At 30.8% G+C, this 16,049-nt stretch overlaps 1 protein-coding gene across 2 annotated transcripts in view; it reads right to left on the reverse strand.

Moving 5' to 3' along the window:
* Window positions 1-6,267, reverse strand: part of LOC129918085 (MDS1 and EVI1 complex locus protein EVI1-B) — an 86,411-nt gene extending 80,144 nt beyond the window's left edge. For both annotated transcript variants that reach the window (XR_008772923.1, XM_055998438.1), the window contains exon 1: window positions 4,953-6,267. The gene's annotated coding sequence lies outside the window, so the exon portion shown is untranslated. The remainder of the gene's footprint in view (window positions 1-4,952) is intronic.
* Window positions 6,268-16,049: the final 9,782 nt, after the last annotated feature.

The raw sequence follows: 16,049 nt of genomic DNA on the forward strand, positions 1-16,049 counted from the left end.
TTATTGGCACTTTTAGGCCCAATTAATTGACTCCCCATTAAACTTAAATCGCCATTAAAAGAGGGAATTTTAAAATAAAAAACCAAATTCGTTTAATTCAGTCTCTTTTAAGGATTTTTTTGAAGTTTGGCATCATTAACTAATTGAGTATTAAATTTAAAAGTAGTTTTAGTTAAAACACCAAATTCGACCTTTTAAGAGGGATTTTTAGAGCAAATGGAGGTTTTAAACAGAATTTCTATTTATTCACTCTCCATTAGTGTCAAATGTCATTTCATTTATTTTTTTTATTTGAATTATTATTTTATTTGAAAAATGTCAAATGAGCTAAAGAATTATTAAAAAAAAAACATCACAATTATGAAAAAAGTCCAGACTAGAAATTTTTGTAGGTATACACACATGCATTTGTACCATAAAAAAGAACAAAATTCAAAGAAATTAATGAATTTCTTGTCTACTTCGCACAGATAATACTAGATCTACTAGATTATATTCTCCACTTCAAAACTAATCATTTTTGAGATGCTGCATAAAACATACATAACATACATAACATTGCAATTGAAGCCATGAGAAGAATAGATATAAAGCTTACTTCTAAACCAATGACACGAGATGAATGCCGATAACACTTAAATTTAAGTTGTTATTTGACACCGATGGAAAAAATTAAAAATTTCACTTAACTCCTTCTTCTTCTCATGGTTTCAATTGTAGGTTGTATCATTCTTTGGTTACCACTGGTATATCGTTAATATCTTGCATTTTCTGGCGTTTTCAGCTGCAAAATACTTACGGGTCATAGTTTTTTGGTTTTTCTTCCAATTCAAATCTATTTGATTTGACAAAATTGTAGCTTTTGACAGATTATTTTTCAAGCAAAATAAAAAATCCCTAGGATATTTTTAACAGAGTTTTAAATTTAAAGTTTCCATTAAAAGTAAGGACTTTAACTAAAGAAGAGTGAATTAAATGAATTTTTAATGATCTATACTTAAAGGCGACAATAGTTTAACGAGGCCGTTAACTAAAGCGATAAATTTCAAAATTTAATGGAGGCTCAATAAATTGGCCCTTACTGAAATAAGAAAAATGAAATTGAAAAAAAAAAATATCCAAGTTATTATTTGGAGAAAATAATCATTTAATGACCATAAATGTGTTATTATTGTTTGCATTTTCAAAATATTATATTTATGGCTGCGCTTGTCCAGAAACTAAGAATTGTCAAATGGGAATAGAACAAAGCTTAAATGATCTATTTATTGCTTGTTATCTTTGACGGTATTGCACAAATCATTTTAACTGTAAACACGATTCAGATCATAAAATGTGTTTATGCGTTATGGTATGGTATAAGTTATTAAGATTTTGGGAATTTTTGGCAAAAGAAACCCACTAAATTATTGTATCAGTCTTCACAAACTTGATGATTTTGTTTGAATGCAATTAATATATAATCTTATTATAATGTAATTGGCAAAATGGTAAAAACCTTTCCATTTTTGTTTGTGTGTATACTCAAGCAAATTTAGGGTTTTAAACATATAAAAGGGTAATTTGACTAACTTAAAAACTAAAAAGAATATTTCAGTTGGCTTAGATTACAAAAACTATTTAAAAAATTAAGGCCTTGAAAAATTTGTATGTTTTTTTTTTGTTTAAGCCAGAACTGTAAAATGTAATGAGTTTCAAGATGTTAATCCATAGATTGATTATTTGAACAGCTTCTGTTGACTTTGTTTACACATTGTTGACATTATATTTACACACTATGTAAGTTATCAAAATTATTGTTGAAGCAATGTTTGAATCAATATGATCAAGTGCGTTTTTGAGTGACACGTATAGAGGACTATTTGATCAAACATTTTTATTCTTTTAATTTGTTATCGATTACTTTGAAGGAAATCATCAGATATGGGATGATGGTTTGGCCTTCGAAAATACTTGAAACCCCATTGAGTGTTAAAAGTAGCTTATTACTCATTTAAGGCAAAATTAAACAAAGACTTATACCTACTACAGAATTATTTAACAAATTTTGTGAATATCGAAAAGAAAATAATTTCTTAAAATTGTTTAGTGTTAACATCATTATGAGGCTATAGGAGACCTAATGCACCTCAATTGATGCTTAGTGAAAAGTACTACAGAGAAGGTATATTAATTTTTTTTAAAATTAGAATTGAAGTTTGACAGAGATAAAAATGAACGAAACCGTTTTGTGGAAAGACGCGTCATAATAGTCCAGTCATTTTATATATTTGGAAATGCAAAATGACCGAGAAAGCTAAATTTTAGATATGTTGTAGCGGATGCTTAAAAAAGCTTAACGTGAAGTTTTCGACCAAGATTTATAATAAGCTTTTTCCGCAATAACTTTTTTGACAATAACTCGGCTATCCTTCGAGATACGAACATTTTACAAGGAGCTTTTTTGTAGCTTTTACCATGTTCTACAATTCATGCATAAACATTTTTTGCGTATCGTGAACCGTTTTCGAGATATCGATCAAAAAATTCAAAAATTTACGATATGCGATTTGTTTTTTGACATCATCTTTTTTTTGGTGACGTTTTTTTTTTTCGTCATTATGACTGGCCTATAAACAAAATATAAAATAAATGTACGTACAGTGTAGGTACAGGTACACATACACACCATCTTTATTTTTCAACATTTTTATGTAAAATTATGTTAACATAATTTTATTCGACAATAAACCTTCTTCCCGGTATTATACAATTAATAATGTCTAAGGAAACTCATTGTAAAAAATTCAATATGTTTGCAATTAAATTATTTTCTTAAATATGTATTTTAATTTTAGTTTTTTTTTTTATATAATATATCTATATAATATAAAATATATAAAAAAGAAAATTAAAACAAGGGCTAGGTATTTTTAAAACATCCAAAAAGAATATTTTTCGCAATAAACTAACAAATATAAGGTATTAACTTAGAAAAAAAAAAAAAAAAATGAAAATAGAAAACTAAAAAAAAAAAAAACAAATTTTACAAAACTTTACGTGTTCAACATTTGCTTTAAGATGAGACATGCTTAAATAAGGGTAGAGATTATTTCACCATTGAAAAGCATGGAAAAAGTCACATTTTGTATGAACGCAAACGTAATAAAGCGAAAAAAAACATTATCCTCTCAAAAACTAAGATTTGTTTTGAAGAGGTGGATATCGTCGGTCTCATGAGAAAACCTCGTAACTCCCAAAATCTAAATTTTACAGGAAAGACGAAAGAGTAAACAAACAACAGAGTAGTTGGGAAGAAACGCGCTGTGCAAAATTTGAATTTAAGTCTATTTAGAGTTTTCGGAATGACCCCAAATTTTCTGGGTTGCTCCACATATTTTCTAAAGAATGGCATTCAAAAGTCATTTTTGAAAAAAAGTGGAGTTACGAGGTTTTCTCATGAGACCGATGATATGCAGTTGTTTTTTTTTTTTTTTAATGAAGTCAAACAAAAAGCCACATATTAGGGTATTATAAAGGGTGTCCTGCAAGTAGATAATGCGTGATATTTTAATATATATTCAAGGAAAAAAAACATGTTCTACAGTTACGCTTTGCAAAGTTGATATCGCTTAAAGATGATTATTATTTAAAATGTAGTAAAAGTAAAATATTTAAAGTGTCCTTAATGTTTTTTTATGCACGCTTAGAGTCGCCGTTTTTGTATTTCATTGCAAAAAAGTAAAATGAGTTAGTCCAGATGAAATGTAAATCACTATAAACAATTAATTTTTTTTTCGTTGCTTTATACCGAGATATTTTCTTGAGATTCAAAACGAAACTTAAAGTAAATTTTTCATTAGTTTTCAAGGAAGTGGAAACTTTGTAAAATGATTATTATTTTAAGCAATCACATTTATAAAGTTTTTTTTTTTTTTGTTTAATGTTGATGAGACAAATTTAGTCCATCAAACGCTTTTTCGTTCATTCAACTTTTGAGAAGATTGAAAAGACCACTTTTGCTCCTGGAAAAGGTGGAATTCTCTTCACCTAGTACGTGTCCATTTTCACAATTAGTTTCGAAAATTTCAGAAAAGAGTCCTTTTTTTAAATTATAGTTGAAAAATTTTTTATAGAAAACAAAAAGTTAAATTTTTTAACAAAAAAATGCGAGACTTATTCACAATATTGTGACAAAATTTGATCAATTATCAAAAAATATACCACAACAATTTTTTTGTTTTTAAGAAACAATTTTAATATTTAAAAACTCTTATATAATAATAGAAACATTGTATTAAAAATAAATGTGCACTTTTTTCATTTTCATAAACCATCGATTTACAGAATTTTTTGCCTAATATTGGCACTTACAAATTTTGACCCAAACAATTAAAAATATTGAAAAAAACACCAAAATATTGGATCCGAAAATTCACTTTTTTGTCAACCATTTCTTTTTTCGTAGTTTTATAAACAGGTACGAAATTTACTCATTCGTCATTTCATCTAACTGGGTTAAGAAATTATTCCAGGGAACATGTTTAAGAATTTGTATAATTAAGTACAATCGGTGACTATTTTTATTTTTTATTTAAACAAAAAAAAAAAAAATGTCTTTGAACAAAGTAAATGCATGTCTATATTTTTTTTTTTAATTTATTTATTCATTCTCAAAGCAAAATTGTCTCATTTCATTTAGTTGAAACACTAAACGGAATCTTAGAACAAAATACAACTAACCCATCGATTGGAATATCCAATTTATAGATCACTTATTTCACAAAAAGTCAATTCAATATTCACTTTTGCAAAAATACACACAAATTATGGTAAATATTTAATTGCAATTTCATTATTATAATAAACTTGTTACACCCATCGCCAATATGAATCTATTTCTTATAAATCAAATCTGCCGACGGGAATTCATTAAGTTGCCTTCGATTGAGTAAAAAAATTTAGATACTTACATTTCTTTGTGATCAGCTGTAAGCCAGTATTTCTGATCCAGCAAATGATATCCTTAATAATTTTCTTAATTAATTTTTGTTTAAGCTGTCCAATTTAATCAGCATTTAACAATTTATATTTACAAAATTAATTTCTCTTTTTTTTATTTTTATTTTTCACTTTCATTCGCGTATAATTTTGATGTACCTCGCATTTTTTTTTAATAATTATTTTTTTTTTATTTCAATTTCATTTTTAATCTTGTTAATTTATTTTCTCATCACGTCTTAGCAATTAAATTCCACACAACGACATATTTAGTGACAATTTTTGTGATTCATTTGCCAGCAATTATCACAAAAAAAAAATAAAAAAAATATTTCCCAAATGGCAGTTTGAAAAAAAAAAAATGTTACGATAAACAAACACGTTCGATTTCACATCAAGGATATTTTCATCAAATCATCAAATCGTCAAAACAGAGAGAAAGAAAAATAGAGCGAGAGAAAAAATAATTATCCTTTTTCCCGTTTTTTGCTTATTAGTTCACACCATCAGACTATCACACCGGAAACAAGTAACGTTTCCTGTTCCCAGTTAAGAAAAGTAACAACAACACAATTAAACAAAAAAAAAAAAAAAAAAACACGAAACGAAAAACGTTTGACCTGATGCTCTGTTTTGATCCTGCGCGCCACTTGCACACGCGTTGACAAGCGCGATGATGATAACCGCTCCAATAATCAAATCGCAATTGAATACGAACAAAAAACAAAAAACAAAAAAAAAACACGGCCAAACAGACTCTTCCGATAGATGGAGATGGAGACGCTGCGCAGCGCTGCGCTCAATATGTGCTCAATGATGGAAGACGAAAGGCTCGAATGAAACACTTTAAGGCATCATGTGCACCGTTATCCGTACACAGTGTCGTCTGCTACAAGTTCGAGTTAAGGTACTGAACTGAAAACGATCGTAACTTTTTAGCATACCCAAAGTTGCGGGCAGTTCAAAAAGACATGCCTCAGCTTCAACTTCAGATTCAGCTTCGGCTGCGACTTCGACTCGACTCTATACGACTTCGGCTTCGGTCTCAGCCTCGATCGGTTGGTCGATCGCGGCACAAAGAAGCGAGGAGGCATAAGAAACTGTATAAAACTGTTACAATAAAGTGCATGGCAAAGAAAAACAACAAAATAAAAGCAGAACAAAAACACAACAAGAGTAGCACCAGATCACCAGCAAGCATCTAAGCACACAGCATCGTTGTGCTGCGCCCGCCACCACACCGCGCACCGTCGCTCGCGTCTTCATCATCGAAGATCGCTCCATCGTTGTTGGTTCATTGAAAAGTGCGAGAGCTGCTGCTGCTTCTGAGCGGCAGCGGATGGACGTAGACAGCCCACGAGTTCGTGGCAAGGCACGCGCATACAAACACACCCAACTTTGAAATGCACGACAGAGAGTCGATTGGAATCGCTTGAAAAAAGAGAGCCGAGTTGATCTTGCCACTTCTTCTTGCCATGTGGTTTTGTTCAATCTTGGCTTAGGAAAAGAGTCTCTCAAAAGGGCTCTCTTAACGAATGAGGAATGACTCATAAAAAGAGCTGCAAAGGAAATCGACGAACTGGAGCAAGATCGCATGTAAACAGAGAGGAGGAAGCAAAGCTTTAAAACTAGATCACTCCGAAGAGCGTTAGAAGTCTCTGTTTGTTTTTCGATTTTCGCCGATCACATGTTTCATTCCGGAGGTAGACAGAGAGAAGAAAAATAGAGAAACAGACGATGAGGAAGAATAGTATTTTTGGGTATGTATGGGAGAGAAAAAGCTCCTCAATTCAATACTATTTAACTTTGAAGTTATCTAAGTATTGAAGGCAGGTAAAGAGATTTTTGTTTCTTTATAAAGCAACACATCGAATGATGTTCTCGTCATTGTGGTTAAAGCGAGCATGGCCTTCAAAGGTGTTTGCGCTAAGAAGGTGGGGTCCATATTGGAGTATGTTGTATGGATTGCTACATGGAAAAAAAGTCATGTTTCTGTATAGTTTTTGCTCTGGCAATTACGTTTGCTATATGCATTAAGGAAATTATTTATTACAGTTACGGATACTCAGAATTAACTAAGTGAGTGCGATAATTGCGCAAAGGTAATTAATTCAATAAATTTAAGTCATTTAAATTAATTTTATGACTTTTTTTTTTGTGAATGTGATGGTTTTGAAATCGAAATCAGGGGGAGACACCCAAGAAAAAATAAATATAAAATATGGCCTTGTAAACAAAATTGAAATTTTTAAAACAAAATTTATGAAGCAAAAAAAAAAAAATAATTAAGTTGTTTGTTGATTGGAAGCTTTTTGTTAGTTGAGTTTTTGTTTGACAGAACTTGAAAATAAGGTGATGAAAAATTGCTGTTTGGGGATTTTCTTTTTTTCTATTATATCCGTTTCTTTGAATAATAAGAATACGTTGGGCCAGCCCCTAGTTTGGTTCCACATCCTATTGGTATTATACTGTTGAATTTTCAGCCTCCTATCTTATATAGTAGGGGGTGCAGATCGCTATTGAAAAATTGTATTTTTGTGGAAAAAATGAAAAAAAAATAATATTTTTTAACTTTATGTTAAAAATTGCTTATTCTGAAAAAATATTCAAGTAAATTTCGTCAGCACAGACTTTTTATTTGAACATTTTGCTTATTTTTTTTTATTATTAATTATTTCTTACTTTTTTTTAGAAAAAAAAAATATTTTATATGTTTCATAAAGACAATCGAAACTTAAATAAAATATTTTTTTTTTCAAAAAAAATTCAAAAAAAAAAAAAAAATCAAGATTACCTACAAAACCTAAAAATTGAACTGTTACTAGCACCCTCTTGCGGTTAAGATAGCGAATTGAAATTTCACAACATTAATGTTGTAGATAAGTGAAACAAATTTAGGGGGTGGCCCGACCGAAAATCGAAAAAAAATATTTTTTGGACCACACTAATTGGCCAGGTAGTACACCGAAAAAAAAAAAAATTGATAATAACAGCTATCAAATTAACATTTTTGAGTGACAAAAGTCGTCCAACAATTAAAATATCAATTGTGATATTTTATCATATCATTTTGACATTTTTTAATTTTAGGTGGAAAGTGAAAATTTCACTTTGACAGTTAAAATATCAATGTTGACTAGATTTTACGTTTTAGTTTATTATAATGAAACCTATTTCATTCTTTTTCTTTTTTATTATTTTATTATTTTAAGTATTTTCTTTCTTTTTTTCAAAACATTACTGAAAGTGAATATTCTTTACAAAAAAGTAGTAATTGTTTTGTTATTTTCTCCCAAACTATGTGAAGTAAAATCTTATTATTAGTACACATTAAGAATTTTTTATTTAATATTTTCCAACATGATAAATTAAAATGAAAAAAATGATAATAAAATATCAAAAAAAAAAATTCCAAAATGTGACATTTAAATATCATCCTGATAATAAAAATATTGTTTTAACATTTTAAATATCATAAAACACATTTTATAGAGCATTTTTGGTTGATATTTAAAAAATGTTAAATTGATATTTGTTTTTTTTTTCGGTGTAGGTAGTAGATATACTTTGAATCTATAAACAAAAAGATTCATCTTGAAAGAATGCAAACAATTTGGTATTTGTCTGAAGTTTTGTATGGGCTTTAGACAACCTTTAACTGAAGAAGTATTTTACTACAAGAATTTAAATGTTGTAATGACAATATTTCGTTCTAGAACATTATAAGAAAGATCAATCGTTCCGCGAGAACTTTTCTGAAAAACTAATACTTTTATACGTGATTATATTTATTGAAAAACTGATATTTTAAAACAAAAACGAAGTCGAGAACTAAAAACTTTTTTGGTTCCTTATTTTTTTCATTTCCCGTACGTAGTTCTATAGGGTGCCATACAAAGGTGTTTTTTAAATTTTAGAATTACTCCCAAACGCCTAATTTAATTTCATTGAATTTTTATTTTAAAATAATAATTCAACTTTATTGAAACTTTCGAAAACAGGATATGAATTTTTTTGGAAACTTTGCTTTAAGATGTTGATTAATAAAATTTCTACAAAATCTCATGGCCACTTTATTTTAAACATTTTTTTTTAAAACCGCCTAATTGATTTTGAATTTGTGTATTCCTAAAATGCATCGAAATAAAATAAATCAAATTCGAAAAAATCGAACTCGAGCCATACTTAAAAAAACTATTACCAAAATCAAAGGTACATAAATGCTTGTTGGTACTTTCCATATGACTAAAATGGAAAAAATTAATTTTTTTTAAAAACGACCCTAACTATCGCAAATAAGATCTTATTTTTGAATTAAATAAAATATTTCTTGGGCCACTATAGGTGAATGATACATGCTATAGAATGGTTTTCTTGATAAAAAAAACACTATGTACTCATTTCAATGAAAATTTGTGAAAAAAAAATCATTAAATTAACTCTCATTCCTTATTGTGTGACCTTTCTTTATTAAAAAATTTACTCTAATACATATTTATTTTAATAAAGTTTTTAAATTTTTCCAAAAATGAATTTTATTGAAAAATTTTTTTAATGTGCCGATAAATATTTCGATTAATATTTAAATGAAATTTTTTGAAAAATGCTTGAAAAATTTTTAAATAAAAGAAAAAAAGACTCCAACGATTTTCAAACAATTTTTTTGTTTGAAAGTCAAAATAATTTAAAGAGAGTTGTGCATAACTTTAAAATAAATTTAAATCTAATTTTTATATTATTTTTTAAATTTTCTCTTAAAAAAAAATAATCTATCATTGATTTTTAAAAAGCTTAGGTAAGTATTGTTACTGTTCATTTCTGATCGCAGGGTCAATTAAGTTAATAGTTGAATTCGTATTTTAACATATTTTTTTTAAATCTTTATATAAATAAAACAAATATTAATCTAGAAAGTACATATTCAAAAATATACACTATGGCGTATACGTACTTTTTTGCTGATTTTAATTTAAATATTATTTTAATGTACTAGTATTTATAACAAGAAAATTTGAATAGGAATATACTCGACATTTTGGCTAGATAATTCTGCACTGTTAGACAGAGCCAAATATCCTTTCATATAAAATAAAACCCAATAAAAGGACAAAGATATGTATATTTTGTCCACAACAACATCTGCTGAGACTAGACAGCCCTTCAAGAGAGTCAGAATGAAAGTTGGAAATTTATATATTTCGAATTCTTTACAACCTTCATAGTCCGGGCGGCCACTGCAGAAACGCTCAACTCATCGAGCTAAAGAAAATTTCAAATGGGAAGTGAAAGAGGGCTATTTGTAGTTACGAATACCAGAGGTCTTCCCGTTCGCATCCTGGCACGATTGGCGTGGTAAAGTGCGTTGTGCATCTCATAGAGTTAAAAGACAATATTGGTGTCAAATTAAAGGTGATATTGTCAGCTATCAAAATTCAGAGGTCTTCCGGTCGAAAGTCTGGCAGTTTTGTCATGCAGCCCGTTTTAAGGTTAGAAGCGATGAAAGTGAGTTTTTTCATAAAGTCTTGTTTTTTGGAATTTTGGTGGATGAGTTAAGGAGTTTTTTCACTATAAAATAAAATAAAGAGTTATTAGCATTTAAATATAAAACGATGTTTTGGAAAAAGCTTGATAGATTATTAACAATGACCTAAAGTATATGTAAAACTACGAATAATTCACGAAAAAGTCTCAAATAATACGCTGCGCCCCTTACAACTTACCGAATTAAAAGGCGAATTTAATTTCAAGTTAAAGCTAATAATGTCTTTTTTTGAAAACCAGAGGTCTTCCAAGCCACATCTTGACATTTCACCCCCCAGCTTGGGTGAACGTTTTAAGTAAAAAACGCTATTAACCTTAAAACAAGCTGCGTGACCTAACTTCCAATTTTTGGCTTGGAAGACCTCTGGTTTTCAAAAAAAGACATTATTAGCTTTAATTTGAAATTAAATTCGACTTTTAATTCGGTAAGTTGTAAGGGGCGCAGCGTATTATTTGAGACTTTTTCGTGAATTATTCGTAGTTTTGCATATACTTTGGGTCATTGTTAATAAACTATCAAGCATTTTCCAAAACATCGTTTTATATTTAAATGCTAATAACTCATATTTTTATTTTATAGTGAAAAAACTCCTTAACTCATCCACCAAAATACCAAAAAACAAGACTTTATGAAAAAACTCACTTTCATCGCTTCTAACCTTAAAACGGGCTGCATGACAAAACTGCCAGACTTTCGCCCGGAAGACCTCTGAATTTTGATAGCTGACAATATCACCTTGAATTTGACACCAATATTGTCTTTTAACTCTATGAGATGCACAATGCACTTTACCACGCCAATCGTGCCAGGATGCGAACGGGAAGACCTGTGGTTTTCGTAACTACTAATAGCCCTCTTTCACTTCCCATTTGAAATTTTCTTTAGCTCGATGAGTTGAGCGTTTCTGCAGTGGCCGCCCGCTCTATCAGGAAATGCTTGATTTTATTATAAATAATAAATGACAGGATCTTGTCAGGCTCTTAATATTAACGTTTCCGGCTTGTGGTCTTACGGAAAAATATAACATGTTATATCAGAATAATTCATTTTGATAGATTTATTGTACTGCTCAAGAATTGGCAAAAAATGTGGAAGTTTAAATCAAAACCAACATTACGATGGTGCAAAAAAATAATATTTTTGTCATGTCTCCTATTAGTGTGTGCGGAGCTAAATTTTTTGCTGTTTGTTCTTTGAAAAACGAATTTTGTGTTCTTTTTTATTTACTTTTCTATTTTATTTTACTCTTAACAAATTTTTATATGTACATTCATTATACATATACAGTTTTAAAAAAAAAATTGAACAAATACAGCTGTTAGCAGGTTCGTTCTGTTAGCAGGTTAGTGCAATTTTTCAAAAATATGTTTGGCAATTTTGTGATTTGCAAATTTTTATTTCGTTAATTATTATTTTCCCGAATTTTTTTTGTCCCCTTTTTTTTGGCATTGGGAATAGATTATTTTTTACTATTTTAATATATACTGTGCAAAGTAGTGAAAAATTTCATTTTGCAGATTTTGTTTCAATTATCATACAAGAACCTATAGTAAATTCTAGCAAAGGAACAAATTGGTTTTTAAAACAAATGTATGTAAAATAATGAATAAATATGAAAATTGCTGAAATCAAAACTGTGAAATAATCATTTTGTGAAAACACTGAGTAAAGAGTTTGCTAAATCATTTTTCATAAAATTACCCTTTATATAGAATTCTGGCTTTTTTTTCTTATAATACTTTTTTTTAATTTAATTTTAGTTTTTTTATACAAATTATCCAGATTTGAGCAGCTTATATCATTGAAATATTCCCAAATTTACAAGCAATCCAGTTTTTCAATAAGTAAATTATGGCTGCCAGTAGTCCTGAAATTGCCTTTAAATGCTCTTCCTGTGGCTTAAAGAATAAAATGCTGCAGATATTCTTGTAATTATTGGAATTGGAAAACGTACTAAGAACTTTAATGACTCAAACAACATTCTAACTACATCTTAGATGTACAACTCGTACCTACATGTTTCTCCAATTTCCAGCACCTTAGTTATAATGTAATGCCATGAGCAACGTGTTTTCCATCCCAAGAACACCACAAAATTGAAACTTTACTGCATAAGGAGAGCGATAAATCATTATGGAAACTTAAGTTACCCCCATTACCCTACGAAGAGGTGAGCTAATTGTGAGGTAAACTGTTTTAGGAAAGGATAGCTCCACAGTCTCCTATGTTCGATGTTGAGTGTTTTGGTATTCGGTGTTCGTTATTCGTTATTCGGTCCATCCATGGTGGTCAATTAACTCAAAAACTCATTTCTGTGATGTGGAAATTGTGACCCAGTTTAAACTCCGCACTCGCCGTTAGAACATTCAACACGACCAAGATATCTGGAAGTGCAATTACTACATTTGCGGTTTGCCTTACCCACAACATACAACACATAGCATCATCCATATACACCATTCGGTTTGGATAGTTGCGAGAAGCTAGTTCGGCACAGCAAGATCTCCTGGCATCCAGTTTTCGAATGGCCACTTTTGATTATATAGGTGAGTGAACTGTGAGGCAGAGGTGTATCCCCATTAGGCGCATACCCAGAGCTCTATAACGATGTCGACTATACGACAACGACGACCACAAAGACGACAAAAGATTGCTGCAACTTCTATAAGACGACTCGCTACGTCCACAATCGCGTACAGCGTACCTACCTACTACTACCTACCGCATAAGCACATCTGTAGCTGGAATTGCTCCAGTTTTCACTTTTTTTTTCATATCTGATAGCCCGTCGTCGTTGTCCGTAAACTGCAACACACGTCGTCGTCGTCGTGCATGCTAGATCCACTGCTATATGCACCCAAGGAGATGCTATAAGCCAGCTCGAACTCAATAGATCCAGCAACACAAGCTCTTGTTTTTATCTATCAAAACCGCATTTTACTGCTGCCATCATATAGGCCGTGTAAATTTATCCTCTCGTTGATTAAAAAAAAAATAAGAAAAATAGTGGGCAGCTTTTGCGCATAACTCGTATACAACTGCGAAGCTAAAACGACTGTGAACTTCTCTGCAATTAGAAACTGAAGCTGAGTGACATAATTGGTTCAGATTCCAGAATTTTTCGAAATAGAAAGGATTCCAATTCCAATACTTTGACTTCCTCCTACTGCCACGCAACAAAATTTCGCTTTTCTAGCCGCCGCCAAGCCGCGCATATAGAAGAAACAATGTTGGGCAGACCAGCTTTTGGATAGAGTGTCGATCGATATTACTCAATCTTTGTATATCGCTGGCTGAGCGAGGCGAAAACCAGTCCGGAAGGAGAACTGGATTTATAGAATACTTCGACTAGGCTAAACCCGAGCCCAGCCAATTTCCACATCATCCATCCTTCACTTCTATTAATGGCGGTCGTTTATTTCTAGCGGTGATTTTTGTTCGCGTCGTTTGACGACACGAAGAGCAACAACGCGACTGACGCGACGATGCGACGCAAAGCGACGCAAAAACACGATCCAGTTGAATGTTGCGATGTTTGCAAATGCGAATGCGCGCGCTCTCGTATGTTATTCATTTTTTCATCCGCCCATTTCCTTGGCGCAGATCGAAGATACCAAAGCCATAACATAGCCCATTGTGGCTTGTTAAGATCTAATTTACGTAAGCGAAAATAGAACCGAATCACCTTCGGATGGTAATCGCCTCGCCATCCCGCCGCAGCAAGCACAGCACAGCAACACCAGCTTCAGCTCGAGCTGAACAACAACAATAACAACAACGCAGGCGCACAGCGAGCATTACATAGACTTCCTCGTTGTCTTTGGTAGCAGACAGTATCTATAAAATTCATAGAAATGTCGCCTACATGCGCGCCCAGTTCCAATGGCTTTTTAAATTATGCGCACTGCTGAAAGTTCGGTTCGGTTCACTTCGGAATATACTGCACCCCGCGACTGTCCCTAAGCATTATACACCGACCAGGCTTTTGTTGTTGCTGCTGCTGATGCTGGGTCGCCTCTGCGTGTCTGTGTAGCGGTTGATTTTTGCTTAGAATGTCAACTGGGCTCTCGAAAAGCCTTACCCACCCTGACGTCTGATCTGACCGGTCGTCACTTACTAGAAGAACAGTGTGACCAGCTTTTAAATTCACATCGGGAGTGTCCTCAATCAGTTTTAAGAGCAAAAGATGAACATGAGTTCATTTTATAAAATAACTCGATATTGAGGCTAGAAGTATTACAATGGTTGAAATAAAAAAAAAAAACATTTAAAAAGCCCTTACAATAAATTTTCATTTTTTATTCCAGTCGTTACCCCAATGCATATACAATTCACATTAAAACAATATTTTAAACAAATTTTCAATTTTGACAGGCCTGAAAATATTTAAATAAGAAATATTCATATCGATCATGTCCATACGACATCTACAAAAACCTAGAATTTTTTGAACTCAATTAATTTTCACAAAAAAAAAAAAAAAAAAAAAAATATCATATATTTTTATATTCTCACTCCTTTAAATATATTTTTTTCTTCGACAACCTATAATAAACTTTATATCATGTGAAAGCTTATTATTTCACCTTTCATATAACGTTTCCATCATATTTCTACGGTGCCTACAAAAAAAGTAAGAATTTTTTAAAGCCAACCATGTCGAAATTTCAAATTCAGAATGCAGTACTTAACACACTGGTGATGGTGCAAATCTCCACAGGTGTTTCTGAAGTTTTTTAATTTAATATTGTTAAGCTTGTAGCAAATGAACCGTTATGTGTGATATATCAAATAAAAGGTAATATTATCAGAATGCTCTATAAAGTTAAATACAATTTTTATCTGCTCTAGATCAAAAGAAAAGAACGTGTTGAAAAATAGAACTTTATTTTACCGTTATCTCAAAAATGTGAATACGAAATTGATTGTTGAAGAAAAAAAGATAAAAATAAAAAACGGTTAAAAACGTTCAAAAAACTTGGGACAAAAAAAACTTGTTTTTCCCGTTATTCGGTCGAAAACCATTTAGGAATATCAATATTTTGCACATGCATGCCCACAAGCATATATGTTCTATAAGTTTTATTTTTTGAAAGCTACAAAAAATTGCTAAAAATAAAGAACCACCTAGGAATACCCGAAAAAGTAGTTGTTTTTCAAAAATTCATTTTTCGAAACTCAGAGACAAAAAAATCCGTAATAGACCCCTTATCTTTTTTTTATTATCTTATGAATGGCATTTTTCAAAATTCCAAAAAAAATTTACCCCACCTATAATTACTACTTTTTTAGTTTTAAAATAGGTACCATTTATAATTTGGTTTTGAATTTTTTTTTTAATTTTTTGAGTACCGTTTTTAGCCTTAAATTAAAAAAATTTAACTTTCTACAACGTTGGGTTTAGAAAATTTACCCCTATTTACCCTATTAAATGATATAATTTTTCGAAATCCTTCATAAATATATAACTTTAGGTTATTATCTTTCGAATAAGCTATAGAAAAATTTCCAATAGTTTATTTATAAT

The sequence above is a fragment of the Episyrphus balteatus genome, chromosome 1, assembly GCF_945859705.1.
Source record: "Episyrphus balteatus chromosome 1, idEpiBalt1.1, whole genome shotgun sequence".
Classification (NCBI taxonomy): domain Eukaryota; kingdom Metazoa; phylum Arthropoda; class Insecta; order Diptera; family Syrphidae; genus Episyrphus; species Episyrphus balteatus.